This window comes from Tauraco erythrolophus, chromosome 9 (genome assembly GCF_009769465.1).
Source record: "Tauraco erythrolophus isolate bTauEry1 chromosome 9, bTauEry1.pri, whole genome shotgun sequence".
Lineage (NCBI taxonomy): Eukaryota > Metazoa > Chordata > Aves > Musophagiformes > Musophagidae > Tauraco > Tauraco erythrolophus.
In genome coordinates this window covers 15,612,371-15,627,245 of record NC_141473.1, presented here as the reverse complement: position 1 = coordinate 15,627,245, position 14,875 = coordinate 15,612,371, and positions in this window count along the sequence as shown.

Here is a 14,875-nt window from a genome sequence, read left to right as displayed (position 1 = left end):
TATGAATTTATCATGATTAGGTGAACCCAGCAGGGAGAGCCAGGGCCAGGCAGGGAGGGGGCGGGCGAAGATGGATCTGTGCAATAAAATTAAATAAGGACACCAAATAGAGTCACTTCTCACGTGCCTGCCCGCCCTCCCGCGTGCGGGGCCTCTCCCGCCTCCTGCGCTCCTCTGGCTTTGCTGATTTCTCTCTTTTCTCAAATTTATGAGGCCAATTACGAAGATGAGGTTGGAAGTTCTCGGAAGTTCACTAAATGCAAAGTGCGGTCCCTGCTGTTCCCATCAAATTAATTAACCAAGCGCTATTGATGGCCGGGCAATGTCAGCGCGGCGTGGAGCGCCAGGGAAGGGCTGCTGGGGGGCACCTGGGGGTGCTCTGGCAGGGGGCAGAGCACCCTGCGGGGTGTCCCCAAGGCTAGGGGATGCAGGGTGTGAGCCCTGCCTGGGCAACAGCAGCAAGGGTTGCAGCAGGGGATGCACCAAGTCCCGGCTTCGATGCTCAGCATCACAATCCCTGTTTCCAGCATCAGTGGTCTCCAGCTGAAGGAAGATCCAGCTGGGTGAGGGCAAGGCTGCCCTCATGGGAACGTGGTGTGGGTATGTGGCAGGATGCCATGCTATGTCCCATGGTGCAGGCTATGGCAGAGGCTGGTGTCAGCATGAGCCCGTGCCTGCAGGAGCAATGCCTGGAGCTGGTGCCCTCTTGGGCACTCCAGGATTGTCCCCCTAGTCAGATGGAGGGATGCTGACCCTGATCCTATGGGGGTGATCTGCACAGGGGCCTCACAGGTGGTAGACAAGTGACTTTCCCTATGGCTTAGCAGTGATGGTGCAGCCAGGACAGGCCCACTGACACCTTTCCCTGCTCCCCATGTCCCAGCAGCCCTCCTTGCCTCAATTTCCCTACCCTGGCTGTAGGAAACAACCTGCCTGTGATATGCAGGTAAGATCTCATAAGCTGAGTGCCCTGATCTGACACAGGCCCTTGGCCATCCTTCATCTTTGCATGAGGCGTCCCAGCTCTGCACAGGGCTCACAAAGAGGATGGGTGCCTTTGTGTTGGGGGCAGCAACCACGTGCCTAAAGCACTCCAGCTCTTATGGGGCAGTTCCTGTGCCTGGAGAAGCCATTGCCTCCCCCAGCGGTAGGGAATAGCTTTTGGGAATCCGACATGACCTGCATGTCTGCCATGTCCCATGGTGCTGAGATGCTGCCTCTGTGCTCGCTGCACGTGTGAGCAGCTGGGATGCTGCTGCTGCAGCGTGGGGGCTGCGCGTCCCTCGGCTGCTCAGGTTCAGCGCAGACACTGGGCACATGGCCCTCCCTTTGCCTCTCTCTGTGGTAAAAAATCACCCAAAGCAGCATATTCACTGCCCAGTAAGTGTCTCAACACTAGCTGTGCTACAGTGAGTGCTTGTGGTTGTAAAAGGGTCCAATACTGAGGCCCTGGATCAAACCCAGGGCATCTCCACCTGCTACACTGCTGCTCTGTGCTTGTGTCCCTCTCTCTTTCATTTCCTGAGGCTGTTTGCTCTTTGGGCAGGATCTGGTTTTCACTTGGTGCTAACAGCATTGCAACTCCTGAGGAGTCTTGGTAGCTTTTAGTGGCTGTGAGACATGGCCCCCAAAACCAGCCTTGTTTCACACTGAATATACGTGCCATAAGGCTCCCTGCTTGTACAACCCTGGCATAGGGACCATCACCCTGTAGTGCCATCGGGACCTTGACTTAAACCCTTTTTGCTGTCCAGGTCCAAGCAACCCAGCTTGTTGGAGGGGTAAAAGATGCAGGCTGTGTCCTGGGACCAGGGATCTCCCAGCAGGGAAAGACTGGAGGGCCCAGGGGTGGCCAGATTCAAGCACCCCTGCATGCACCCAGCTCCTGGCACAGCATGGCTGTGTGTCCCACGAGGATGGGTGCACGGCTCTGACCATGTGCCTCCACCTTTCCCTCTCCTGCTTCTCTTTGCTGGCTTTACTCCTGCACCAGTGATCAATGGGCTCTGGTTGGTCTGGAAAACGGCACAAACAGAGGCATTTACAAACCCACTGTCTCTCCAACAGGGCCATAACTCAGGCTCCCCGTCACCGCAGGGAATGGGAGGCAGGCGCTCCTGCTCTGGCAGCGGCAGCAGTGCCGACGTTTCCCCTCTCGTGGTAAATGTGTTACTTGGGGATAATTTACCTGCTTATGTCAAGTTTTAAAAAGAAATAGACTGCTCTGCAGTTCCTGACACTCGCAGCGTGTGTGCCTGGACACACACGTCTACCTGGAGAAAAAAAAATCACCTAAGCTGAAAGGAGTGGTTTACAAACGCCTGGACTTCAGAGCTGAAGTCCCTGCGTGGAGTCTCCGGTGTCTAGTACTGAGGCTGAGCTCTCGCCATGGTCTGTCCCTCCTTGGGGTCTCTGGGGTCTCCGGGCACCCACCTGGCTCCCCAGTCGCACCGAGGGCTGCTCAGGGCTGGGTGCCCCATGTTCCCCGCAGCCCGCCGGGACCATCCCCTGCGCACAGCCCTTCTCCGGGGTGGCAGACCGGGCTGGTGGGGGAATGCTGGTGCAGCCGCCCGTGGGTGAGGACCTTACTGGAGACCTGGGGCGGCTGAGGAGCTGCTGCCGGCCGGCCCAGCCCCGGCGCGGTGGGCTCGGGCAGCCGCCACCCTGGCAGGCAGCAGAGGGAGCTGGAGGACCGGGTATGGGCAGCGGCGGGCAGACTGCGGGCAGCACGGGCCCGCGCGGGGCCCTTCGGGCGGGCAGCTCAGTCAGCCCCATTGGGAGGATACCCCCCCTTTCAACCAGGCTGCCCCCCAGCAGGAGGTTCCCCCAGCCTGCAGACTGTCCCCTCAGCCCCGAGGTGCCACCGCTCTGACCCAGCTCCAGGCGTGTCACCCCCTATGGGCACCAGATCTGCTGCAAACACCTCCTGAGCTGGTCCTCCATCCCCCCTCTAGGCTTTTAGGGGCTCAGCCCCCCCGATTCATTTTGTGGAGCCATGGACTTCTGTCTGACCGGATCCCACTGTGTCCCTTTTTCGCCCATAACCGGCTAGGGTGGTGGCACAGTGCTTCCCACCGCCCTGAGGACCAGATGGGGGGACAGCATGGTTCCCAAGAAGCCTGGCTGGATTTGGGGGGTGGGGGGGTAAAGCCTCCATCCGTGGGCAGCATCCCAGGTCTGAGGCAGGGAGTCCTGCAGCACGTGACGGGTGCCTGTCACTGCCATTCTCCGGTCTCCTTGCCCATAGGGAGCTGATTTATGTCCAGGCCAGCCTGCACTGACCTCCTGCTTTGGCTCAGGCATTATAACTAATGGCAGGTCAGCAGAGCTACAGCGAAAGTGAAGTGGCTGGTAAGGGGCTGGGGTGGGGATGCAGGGCAGGGGGGAGCTGCCGAGGCTCCGCTTGCAATGGCACAGCTACCCAGAGCCAGCTGCAGTAGGGCTGAAGCTGATGTAGCTCTCAGGCTGTCCCCATCCACCCTGTCCCTGTCACCTCTCTTGAGGGCTCTCCATGACCATGCGCTCCTGCTTTACCCGCGGCGGGGTGCTGGGTCAGCAGCATCAAGCCTGGAGGGGTGGCTCATTGTTGGGGGGAACTGAGGCACCCACAGACTGATGGCTTCATGAACATGAACGGGAGGGCACCAGGTATCTGAGTACAGCCCTTGCCCAGCCCAGGCTTGCTGGGATAAGGGACCAGGAGGATCTGACACAAGTACAGCAGAGTGCGATGCCACAGTCGGTGGCCTGAAGCATCTCCCTTGGTCTATTGCCACCACCTTCATGATCCAAGAGCTCTGGGGTGCAGAAATCTCCTGGGGAGGTTACAATCCTCCTGTCCTGCCCCTTGGGACACACGTCCTTCCAGATCCCAGACCCCCCCACCCCAGTGCATATGGACCCCATGTCGCTCAGCCCCATCACAGCACATTCTCCATGTGTTTTGGCCACCCCAGCAATGCAGCCAGGCTATAGGAGCTGAGCTTTGGGGACATCTATTTCAGCTGCCACCCCAATCCCTGCCTGCAGCAACTGCTGAGATGGGACCTCATCATGGCTGTAAACCCTGATATTCATATACCCACCAAGCAGCTGCTCCCCATCCTGGGATGATGCCAGCCTGACCTGCCAGTCTGGGTGGTCTAAGAGGGTTGGGGAAAGCTCTTGGGGAAGCTATATAGAACATCTGCCCCTCTCCTGGCTGCACACCGAGAGCTCCCCACTGTCCGGCAATAAGGCAGAACAGTTCAAAAAATGTCAAGAGCACAAGGAGAACAAGGTTTCTGACTCCTGAAGCTCTGTGGGAGCGTTTGCACAACACAGTGATTCTCTTGCTGTCCTGTGCTTCGGTAGGATCTGAGTGTCACCCCCCCCAGGGGTGGTACTGCCATGTCTGATGTCATCAGTGCTCCCTGGGCTGGGGTTTCCCTGCCCCAGCAGGAGACCCGCTTTGCCCAGGCAGTGGAGGATAAACTGGGAATGAACCCAACCATGGTCCTGTTGCTTGGAGGCCTCCCACCCCTTGGCTGCACTGCAGGAGCTCTCTGCTTGCCCAGTCTCCTGATTCTCCTGATTTGGCTTTATTTTGCCGGAAGGAGCTCTCTCTACAGTGTATTTTCTACACAGTGTGTGCTGGGTTGACTGGGGACTCATCCACGGGATGGCACATGTGATCCCGGGGCAGTGCTGGATCCTGGGGCTGAGAGACAGTCCCTGGGGTGAAACCCACATCCCATGAGATGTCTGCACAAACCTCTCTCCTAACACCACCTCTGAGACTGAGCCAGGGCTACGTTTTGCCAAATGTTTGTACCACTGTTGAGTGAAGTTAAATGCCACTGGTCTTGCCTAAATTTCAAGTTGATGCTGGGTACTTGACGCAGCCTTGCTGACACCCTGCCTGTGCTCTCTGCTGGGAAAGGTGGAGGAGGTGGCAAACCACCTCTGTGTAAGACATCAGGGCTTTCCCCCAGAGGGCAATACCTGCCTGCTTGCCTGCGGAGGGAAGGGCTCATTTTTGGTGGGCTGTATTGCCAAGGGCTGGGATGTGCTGGCTGCCACCCCCTCGCCCGGATGCTCAGGGCTCTGTGAGCCTCTCCCAGCACTGCATGGCCATCCCACAGGTGTGATGGGTCTGCCTGGTCCCACCAGGCTTCCTCCTGCTGTTTGCAAACCAAGGGGTCCGCTGATGACCAAACTGACACTTTTTGTGATTCCCAGCTGATAACACGCATTTCCGCTCCCCTTTTCTCTTCCAAGGAGCATTAATTTTGCAAGGCTGCAGTGAAAGCTCACATGCTTGCCAGCAACCCCTCCCTGAGATATTTATCACATCCTTCACATGACCCCATTGCACGTCATTTTGCAACATTATGGGAGTGATTTTTTTTTTTTTTTTTTTTAGGATCCTTCTTAAGGCTAAGCTGGATTCAGGCAAGAGCAGCTTGTGGCTTGCACCACCCTTGACCATTGGCCACTGACAGGTCTGGGTGCAGCATCCAAAGCTCATCTCAGCTGGGGAAGGACGTCCTCCGGTCTGAACCTGCTGCGGAAGCAGGAGCTCAGTGTGTTCCCAGACGGCTCTCAGCAAAGGTGATTTGTTTGAAATCATTCCCATGGCCTCGGCACTTCTTTTGGCTGCTGGCTTTAGGAGAGCAGGTTAAATCTTTGCTGCCAGACAGCACCAGAGGCTGAGCTTTGTTCAGAAGAAGCCACTGGACGACGTCACTCAGTGCTTGCTCTGAACAGGCCTAAAAATAGATCCGGGATGTAAAAGTTCATGAGTACAGATAGGTGAGTCCGGCTCCAGATTAGCAGCTTTTACCACAGAGCTGGGATGCTCCCGCTGAAGATGGCTGCCCTTTGGGATCAGTTTTGCTCCAGCAATACTTCAAGTTTGTCAAACACACTTTTAAGACCTGGACAGTGTGGAAGGGGCATGGAGAGGTGTAAATCAAGTGGGAGCTTTAAAAAACTCCCTGAAATGACCAATAAATCCCCCAGGACATGACAGGGATCACTCATGGATCCCTCCAGAGGAAATCCATCTCTGTACTGAAAAGAAAAAGTACTTTCAAAAGCACGGTCAGTGCAGCACAACGCAGTGCCTGGGCAGGCAGCAGCCTTCATCCGAGCCTCCTTCTCCATCACCCAAGGACAGTGACATCCCCTGGCATCCACCTGCTCCACGGTGCAGAGTGGGTGGGGAGACTGCATCCCCTTGGCATCACCCACGTCAGGCCTGGTGAGGGCTGGGGGCTGCACAGATCTTCCCTGCGTGAGGAGAAGATGGAAAAACTCCAGCAATGTGGCCTCTCACCACGTCTGCAGGGTGCCAGTGGGGCCGGATCCAGCCTTGTCCAGGGACTCTGATGGCAGCGCAACTGCTCCATGCTCTGCGCCTGGACTGAAGGTGCTGGTGGAGGTACCCACAGCCCACCGAGACACCCCGTGAGTCTGACCACATCTGTCGATGCTCTTCAGGTCTCTGAGGAGAGGATGGGGAATGAGTTGCCCCTTGCACAGCTCCTTCTCCTGCACTCCAGTGAAAACACCCAAGGGGGCTAAAGATGTGGGGTGGGCAGAGGTGGGGAGGGAGAGCAGACCCACTTCCTTGCTGGGGTGCTGAGAGGGCAAGAGGGGCCTGCGGGCAGCTGGGCGAGTGAGGGACACTCGGCTGCAGTGGGTGGGTGGCAGCGGGGAGGTGCAGGGTCCATTGGGAGAAGTGCCTCCGTGCGACACCATCCCTGGGGTCATGGAGTGCTCATCCTCAGTGTGCACTCCCCCCTGCGGGGCTCACAGCCCCTCTTCCCCAGTGGGTGCTGGATGTGGCCCTCTCCCACCCTTGCTGGCAGCTGTGGCTGTCCCCTTGCCACTGAGGGCACGGCCGTACTACGTAGCACGTAGTACTCAACGGCTACGGACGACCATGTTCCCCAGGGTGGAGTCTGCCTCCTCCACCCCAACCCCATCCCAAAGCAAGTCACTGCTCCCCGTAAACATCCCAGGGACCCCCCATGCACTGTTCAGCCCCCTGTGCCCACCCCATGTCTGTCCCCGCAGGACAGGTGGCCGATGTCAGCGTCTCCGCTCCACAGCGACTGAGCTTCCTCCTGAGGTGACACTGTCCCAGCCCCTCTCCGCCACACAGCACTCCCCCCCAGCCTCGCCCGCTGCAGCAGATGGTGGAGGTGACATTTGTCTGCGAGTGACGCACTTGACGGTGGCCGTGTCCCTCCTCCTCCCTTCGCCTTGGATGGAGGAGCCGGGAGCCCACCTGGCAGAGGTGAGTTGGGCAGGCACAGGCTGGGGGGTCCCCCCAGCCTCCCACCTCTACTGCAAGCCCCCCCACACCTGCACCTCTCATCTCTCTGCATCCACCCAAATCCCCTCTCCCAAGGGGTTGGGACACCGGGGCGGCTGGAGGGGAATCGTTCCCGAGGGCAAGCGCCCATCACCGCGAGGTGCTGGAGGTGGGGGCCAGGTGGGAGCCGGGCACCAGGGACTCCTGTTCGTTCTCCGTTTTCTGCCTTAATTAGAACCCGGAGAGACCAGACGAAATCGCATTAGCGCGGGGCCCCGGTGCGCTGAGCCATCCATCTTTTTTTATTACAGCGTAATGGGGCTGCTCGCGAGGCGCCGTGCGATTTGTCACAGGCCTCGTTCCCTGATAACGGGCATTTGTCATCACTTTCTTCCCGTGTTAATGTCATCATCGGCGAGCTGACAGGCAGACCCGTTGAGGGAGCACTGGCGACAGACCACATCCGTCAACCTAATATTTCCATGGCTGTGGGGATCAGCCGGGCTGCGAACACACATTAAAGTGCTTATGAGGGGAGAAAAAAAAAAGAAAAAAAAAAAAGAAAAAAGACGTTGTCATTAATTAAAATGTTAGTGCGAGCGTGCGCGCGGGTGGTGCTGCGTGGGGACGGGGGGGGCTGCAGTGCGGTGGGCTGCGGGGTGGCGTGGGTGCGATGCGGTGGCCTTTTAACGGAGTGCGCATCAGCTCCTGAAACCCATTTAAAAGATATTTGGGACTGGGGAATCGGCGGAGAGCACGGTGGAAAGGTCATTGTTAATAAGGGAGAGCGCGCAGGAGCGCGCGGGGAGGGCACGGGCACGGCCGGAGGAGGATGGTGGAGACAGTCACCCTCCCTGCGCGCGGGGGAGGTTTGTCCCATGGGGTAAATTTGAACCATTCCTGTCATGAAGTGAGCGGCCTCAGCCCTGCATGGCAGCAGGATGAGATGGGGAGAAGGTGCCACCGCAGTGGGGTTGTCCTGCGGCTGAGCAAGGGCAGGGGTGGGCTGGGGTCAAGATGTGGGAGTCCGGGTGCCCCACTGCAAGCTGGGTACGTGAGTGTCCCAGGAGGGTGCAAAACCACTGCAAGGGGTGGGAGAAGCCTGGAGGGCCAAACCTGTGACACCTCCCCACTCCCTTAAGCAGCCGGCGAGGACCTCTGCCTGGGGCCGGCTCAGCGGAGAGGGGGCTCAGGTCCTCACCCCATAATATTTGGCTGTTGCCATGGAAATAGGTGGTGGTGATGGGGATGAGCGTGGGCAGCGGAGGGATGTGCGTGGCACCCTGGGTTTTCGGGCTGGGGGGCGGTCTGTTTTCTGCCCTTTTCTGGAATTCTTTTCATCATACAGAACTGGAAGGTTTGGGTGGCTTTTTTTGCTGTTGTTGTTAAATTAGTTTTTGGGGTGTCTGGGAAGATTTTGGGGTGGGGGTCTCTTGGCCAGCTCTGCCCACTGCCCTTCCATGACGTCCCAGTACAACCCCAATTTGCACGGCAAAACATGACTCCAGGAGCTCAGACACAGCCCAGGGAGGGTGTCCGGAAGCAGGGACCAAAATGCCTCTTCCTCTGCACAAATCCTGTCCGCAGATCCCCTGGGAAAAGTCCCGATGTTCCTGACGTGGGGCTGGAAGTAGTGCCAGAGGCTGGGGTGCTGGCAGAGAGCAGTAGCTGCGGGCAGTGTCAAACCCTGCGCAGTGCTGAAGGGGGGCACCAGGGCTGGCACACGTGGCTGTGCACGGGGGCATCCAAAAGTGTGGCTCCCCAGCCAGAGCCTGGGGCTGTCACCCAGGTTGGGAGTTTCTGGGGTGGGGATTGCTGGGAGAGGGGTAATTACCTTCAGGTGCTGATGGGGAAACTGAGGCACGGAGCAGGGATTTGTGGTCCTCATCCATGCTGTGGTTATGAGTCATCCCATCACAGACAGCACCCAATGAGTCTGCAGATGTCAGGGAAAAGATGTCTGGGAAGTTTTCTCAGAGCTGCCTGGCAGTGGCTGGGCTTCCCCATGACATTCCCGGCCAGGTCCCGCCCCCCCCCTACCCCCCCCACCCCCCCCCCCCCGGCAGCAGATCCTGCCACCAAACCCTCCCTTCACCCCAGCTCCCCACCATAAATCACTGCCCTCCATTGGCCAAGGACCTTTTAAAAACGATTTATTAGGGGGGATTTAAGCACAGGCAGAGATACGGTTTCATAAATTGAGAGACAACAGCGCTCATCATCACCAGTTCATTCGGGGGGTGGCACCCCCACTCCCCCCGTTCCCACGGCCGTGCTAACAGCCCCCTCCCCAGCACCGCTGCCTCTGCCGCTCCCCTTCGCCTCCCAGTCTGTGGAGACCGTGAGCGTGGAAAATCCCCAGACAGGGAGTGTAAATGCTTGTTCTTTGTAAATGAAGAACATAATTAACATTAAATTAAGGTAATACAAATGAAGACAACACAGAGCCTGACAGGATGAGTGTTTGGGGAGGCAGTAGAGAGAAGTGATTCATATTTTTAATTTACTGTACAAATAGACTAGCAGGGCTGGGGGGAAAAGGGCCATCCAAGTGGAGTGGGGATTTTTTTTTTTTCCCACTGTTGTTTTGCTGTGCTTTAAGCACACAATGACTATTAAAGTCAACTGCCCATATAATAGGACATCTCCTACATGACTGCTCTCCGAGAGGCAGCTTGCTGTAGCAATAAATTCTGAGAGTGCCATCTGCTGGTGCGCACCCTCCGATGGGCACCCTCGCCCTGGCCACTCTGACACTGGGCACCCACACCCAGACCAGCCCCGGCACCCCATGCCTGCTGCCGAGCCCTGCTCGATCTGAGCACCGGACATGGATCTGCCAGCATTAATACAGAACAATTATTTTTTCTACAGGGTAACAAACACTGTTTCCCCACCCCACCCCCCCCCCCCAAATATACCCCTAAATAGTTCATTATCTATTTTTCATTAAGAGTTTGAGAGCGTCTGGTTGATGCCAAGGAATTATTTTAGGCTCTTAAAATCTTAAGATTGCTGTTCTCCACCCCGCCAAAGTGCTGAGTTTCAGCCCGTTACCCAGAATACAGTAAAAAATCACCCATTTTAGGTTTTTCCCCTGAAAGAAGGCTCTTGACCAGACTCTGTGTGAATCGCAGGCTCAGCTGGAGCCAGCTCTGCACTTTGAGACGATGAGAGCTGCGGGCTCAGCCCAGCTAGACCCTGCTGCAGGATGGCTTCCAGCCGGGAGCGAGCCAGGTTTGCTGCAGGGAGAGGGTGTGTGTGGGGCGGTGGCATCTGGAAGGGACACACAGCCACTGCCACGTCCTCGTCCCTTTCCCTAGGAGACTTCTGTCACCACTGTGCAAACGGAAAAACAAGAGAAGGTGCCAAGAGGACCCATTCCTGGCTGAGATCACCCTTCCCAGGCAGAAGATGCCCTCAGACTGTGCCGAGAGACTCTTGCTGCGTTCCCAAACGGCTCATCTGGGAGGGGTGTTCCTGATTTTGGGGGTGCAGCCTTTGCTCTCTGGGTCACTCATGTCCTGGCAGTTATTACCATGAGCAGTGCCCATGGGTCTGGGGCTGGCTGGGCGGGTGGTGGAGAAGGGCTGATTCCAACCTCTTGCTCCATCATTTGCCACATCCTCCTCCTTTCCCATTTTTTCCTCTCCCCTTCTACGCTCACATCCCCAACCACCCCAGGATGCCTCCAGCCCATCGCTTTAAGCTTTGCCAGCCCCAAAGTGCAGCCAGGGCCTCTTTAACCACCACCCAGGAGCACTGGGGAGGGAAGAGAGGCTGGTGCAGGACAAACTCTGCATCCAAAGGGAAGAGGTTCCCTTTTGCCCTTCCCTGCTTTTACTGAAGGCGTGTTTGCACCCAAGGCTGTGACTTGGGGGGATGTGGAATGCCCCAGTGTGGGCACTGGGAGGTGGGGGGGTTTCCATCTTGCAGTCTCAGACCCCTCTATGAGCATCAGTGTTGAGTTTAGGTGCGGGGTCAGCTGCCCGTCACCATGGGCTGCTCCCAGTGAGGTGCTGTGCCAGGTGCACCCCATCCTTGCTGCTGTGTGGCCCCATGACTGGGTTCCCCCCGCTCCCAAGGAGAAACCAGAGAGGGCCAATGACGGAGCTGCGCTGGCTCCTCCAACAGCTTCACCCTACTTTGAACGGCCCCGAGCATCTGGGGCCAGCAAGGGCAGGAAAAACCACCCCCAAATGCCTCAAATGTGTCCCAGATGGAGGCTTCAGACACAGGGGCAGTTTGCAAACCGACCTTCCCCTGGACAGTGTCGCCATGGCCAGCACCCTCCTCCCACGACTGCTGCACTGGCAGTGTGGCTGAGTAAAGCGTGCATGAACCCACCCAGACCAAAGGAAACAATGGTGCCAGCCTGGTCCAGGAGGGGTTGTGCCAGGGGGCTCAGTCCTCCACCGCAGCACCTCGAGTTGTTTTGGGGTCCCCAAGGCGAGGGCATGGGGCTGTAGTGTGGTTTTGGGTACCATTGAGCAGCAGGGACCAATCCTGCACCCGCCTGGGCAGGGCAGAGGCGTGCTGCTCCATCTCTCCTTTCTCCATACGGAAGGAGGCAGGGTCAGGGTTTTCACCTTGCTCAGAGCGGGCAGGAATGGCACCCCTCTCAAAACTGGTCCCTGGTGGAGCCTCCACAGTCGGGTGAGGTTTTGGGGGAGCGAAGGCAGCCCTGTTGAGGTGACAGGGATGGTTCGCTGTTGCAGCATCTGGTGAAACCAGGGCAGGAAGGTTTCAGCCTCAGAGGCTTAGTGGGTCCCTGTCGTTAGCAGGAGCCATCCTGCTGGAGCCACAGGGACCATGAGCACTGGCAGGGCATGAATGCTCCTTGGCTTGTCTGGCCACAGTCTGGGGACACTTGCTGCCTCACCAGCCACTGGTGGTGGCACAGGGACACGGGGGTGTGTCCAGCAAGCTTTCATCACCTTCCCGGTCAGGCTGTGACCATTCACCCTGAGCCAGGCACTCTCCAGGAGAGCTTCCCTGTAGGATCTGGAGATATTCAGTGATGGGCCACCACCATTTCCTTGAGGAATCCATTTCAAAATATCTGGAGAGTTCAAACTGGGGCCTTCTTTCCCACCCCAGTTTGGCTGGGGTGAGCTCCAGCCCCGCCATGTGTATACCTCAGTGCTTAAACTCATCCACCCTTTAGCATTGGGTACATCACGAGAAGGCACCTAAGCTTTTGGAGAAAGTTACCTTCATCTTTGTTTCTGCAAATCTTAAGAGCATCAGGAGCATTTCCAGGCATCAAAGTAGTTTCTTGGGCTCTTCTTTGCACCTTCTCCAATCTCTCAAGGTCTGTTTAGACACTGCTAGAGGATATAGTCAAGCAGAACCAGTGATTTTGGAGGTCTGAATCCAGAGACCAGCTTCGGACACAGAGAAGCAGCTTGGAGTCCAATCCTCCATACCTTTCCCAAGAAGTGTGCATTGGAGCAGGTCGGAATGCCTCCCTGGGCAGGGCAAGCAGAGAGGAAGCCCAAATCCTGCTTTTGCAAGAGTACCAGACCTGTGGCAGGAGGGCCAGCTTGGACTGACAGTCCCAAGCAGAGATCCAGCCCCAATAGCCTAAAGAAAAAGCTAATGAGAAGCTAGTGTCCCATGAGCACCGGGTTTCCTTGCTCCCACTCTTCCACGTCCTGATGGAAAGAGGTTGGACATGTCCCTTGGCATGGTACCCTCACAAGGTCCCCAAGAGCAAATGCATCCAAAAGGCACCGTAAGATTCTCCCAGTGACCTCCAGTCCTTGGAAAGAGGCGACTTCTGGCCCTGGTGGTATCTGAAGCCCTGGCAGAAGCGTTTCCCGACCCCATGTTTCCCAGGTCTGCCCCATCTCACCAGCCAGGACAGAGCAGTCCTTGGCCATAAGGCACCACTCCAGCCCCTCAGATGGAGCTGCACCCAGGAGGGCCATCACCCCCCACGCGGAGGGCAGGGGGCATCTTCCAAGCCACCCTGCATGCTGGGTGAGATAAATAAATACCAGAATAAATAAATACAAGTGGCAAAGAGGCCTGAAATGATGCTGTCGTTTGCTGGGAATGAGAGACACAAGTGTAATTTAGGTTTTGATATTATGAAAGTCTCGCTGCTCTAAAACAGCAGGGCACTCAGTGCCTCATTAATAAAGGATAAACTTGGAGTCTATTTACAATGCACTTTTTGGGGTTATTTACACTCCATTATACATATGTAATGCTGCACATATTTACCGCTCTGTTCTGCTGCCGAAAGCAGCCGAGTCGGAGGGAGACGGCGTAGGAAGCGGCTGGTGCTGTGGAGCCATGACCCCTGCTTTGGCTGATGTCCCTTCAACAGCTCCAGCTGCAGGAGAGCCCCAAGCTGGCTGCTGAGGATGGAGGGGCTGGAATCAGGCACTGGGGTACCCAGCATGGCTCAGTCCCTGCCCCCCCCACCCCCCAAGGCTTTGCCAAGTGATGCGGGAAGGGTGAGCTCCTCGCGTGGGCTGGAGCCCAGCACACCGAGTGACCACGAGCACCAGACACACAAGCTGTGGGCCCATCACGGAGTAGGGAGCTGGAAAAAAGAAGGCTACGTTATTTGTAATGAAATAAATTTTGTCTCCATTGGCGCCAGAGGGTTGTGGTCATCCCGATCACCCAGCTTTTACCTCTTCCAGAGCAAAATTTTGTACTTTCCCTGCAAACTGCGGCTTCCAAGGGTCTGCTGGCCTGGGACCCCTGACCCCATGGTGTTGGTGGGAGCTGTTGTGAGGGTCCTGGGTCATGCAACTGCTGTGCCCATGGCAGTCCTTGGAAACGGGGCAGCCTCCACCACGGGATTCAGGGCAGAGACGTGGGAGAGGTCATGCTCAGTGGGCACCCCAGGTTCACAGCAGTTCACAGGGTGCAGCAAGGGGATGTGGGTGCACCCAGCATGGCTTTACCCTCAGCGGAGTTTGGGAGGGTGCAGAAGTCCTGAGGGAGCACTCTCTGCAGGGCCAGCGAGGGGCTGCCAGCAGGCCGGAGCCGGGGGCACAGTGACTGGATGGTCACCCCCAGCTCTGAGCTGCTCCACGTCCTTTTTGCAACTCAGCCTGTACTTGCATGACCAATGTGGCATAAGATGCAAGAGCATGGCAGCCACCCTGACCCCTGTCCTAGGAAATGTGGGGCGACTCTGACCTCCCCAGCCAGGCACAGCAGGGAGGTGAACAAGTCCCCAATCCCATCCTGGTGCTCCCCAGTACTCCCTGGCACCGAGGGAGCACCCACCCATGTCAGCATGCTCCAGCTCGCTGCCATCCCAGGCAGTGCTTGACAGACACTGGCTCTGTAGGCAATGCTCTTTATTAAACACCTTGCATGGGCAGCTCTTGGCAAGTCCACATACCCAGGAGCGATGGGAACTCCCTGCTCCCAGGAGGTCTCCCCGTTTTTAGGAGAGCATCTCTTTCAGCATGGAGGCAAGACACAGCAGCCAGTGCCACTGTGGCACACCATCAGAGCTCGCCCTGGCCACAGGCTGCGGTGCGGTGAGATATCCCGGGAGACACACAGTTGATTGAGTCTGAGCAAATTGGCCCCCACTTC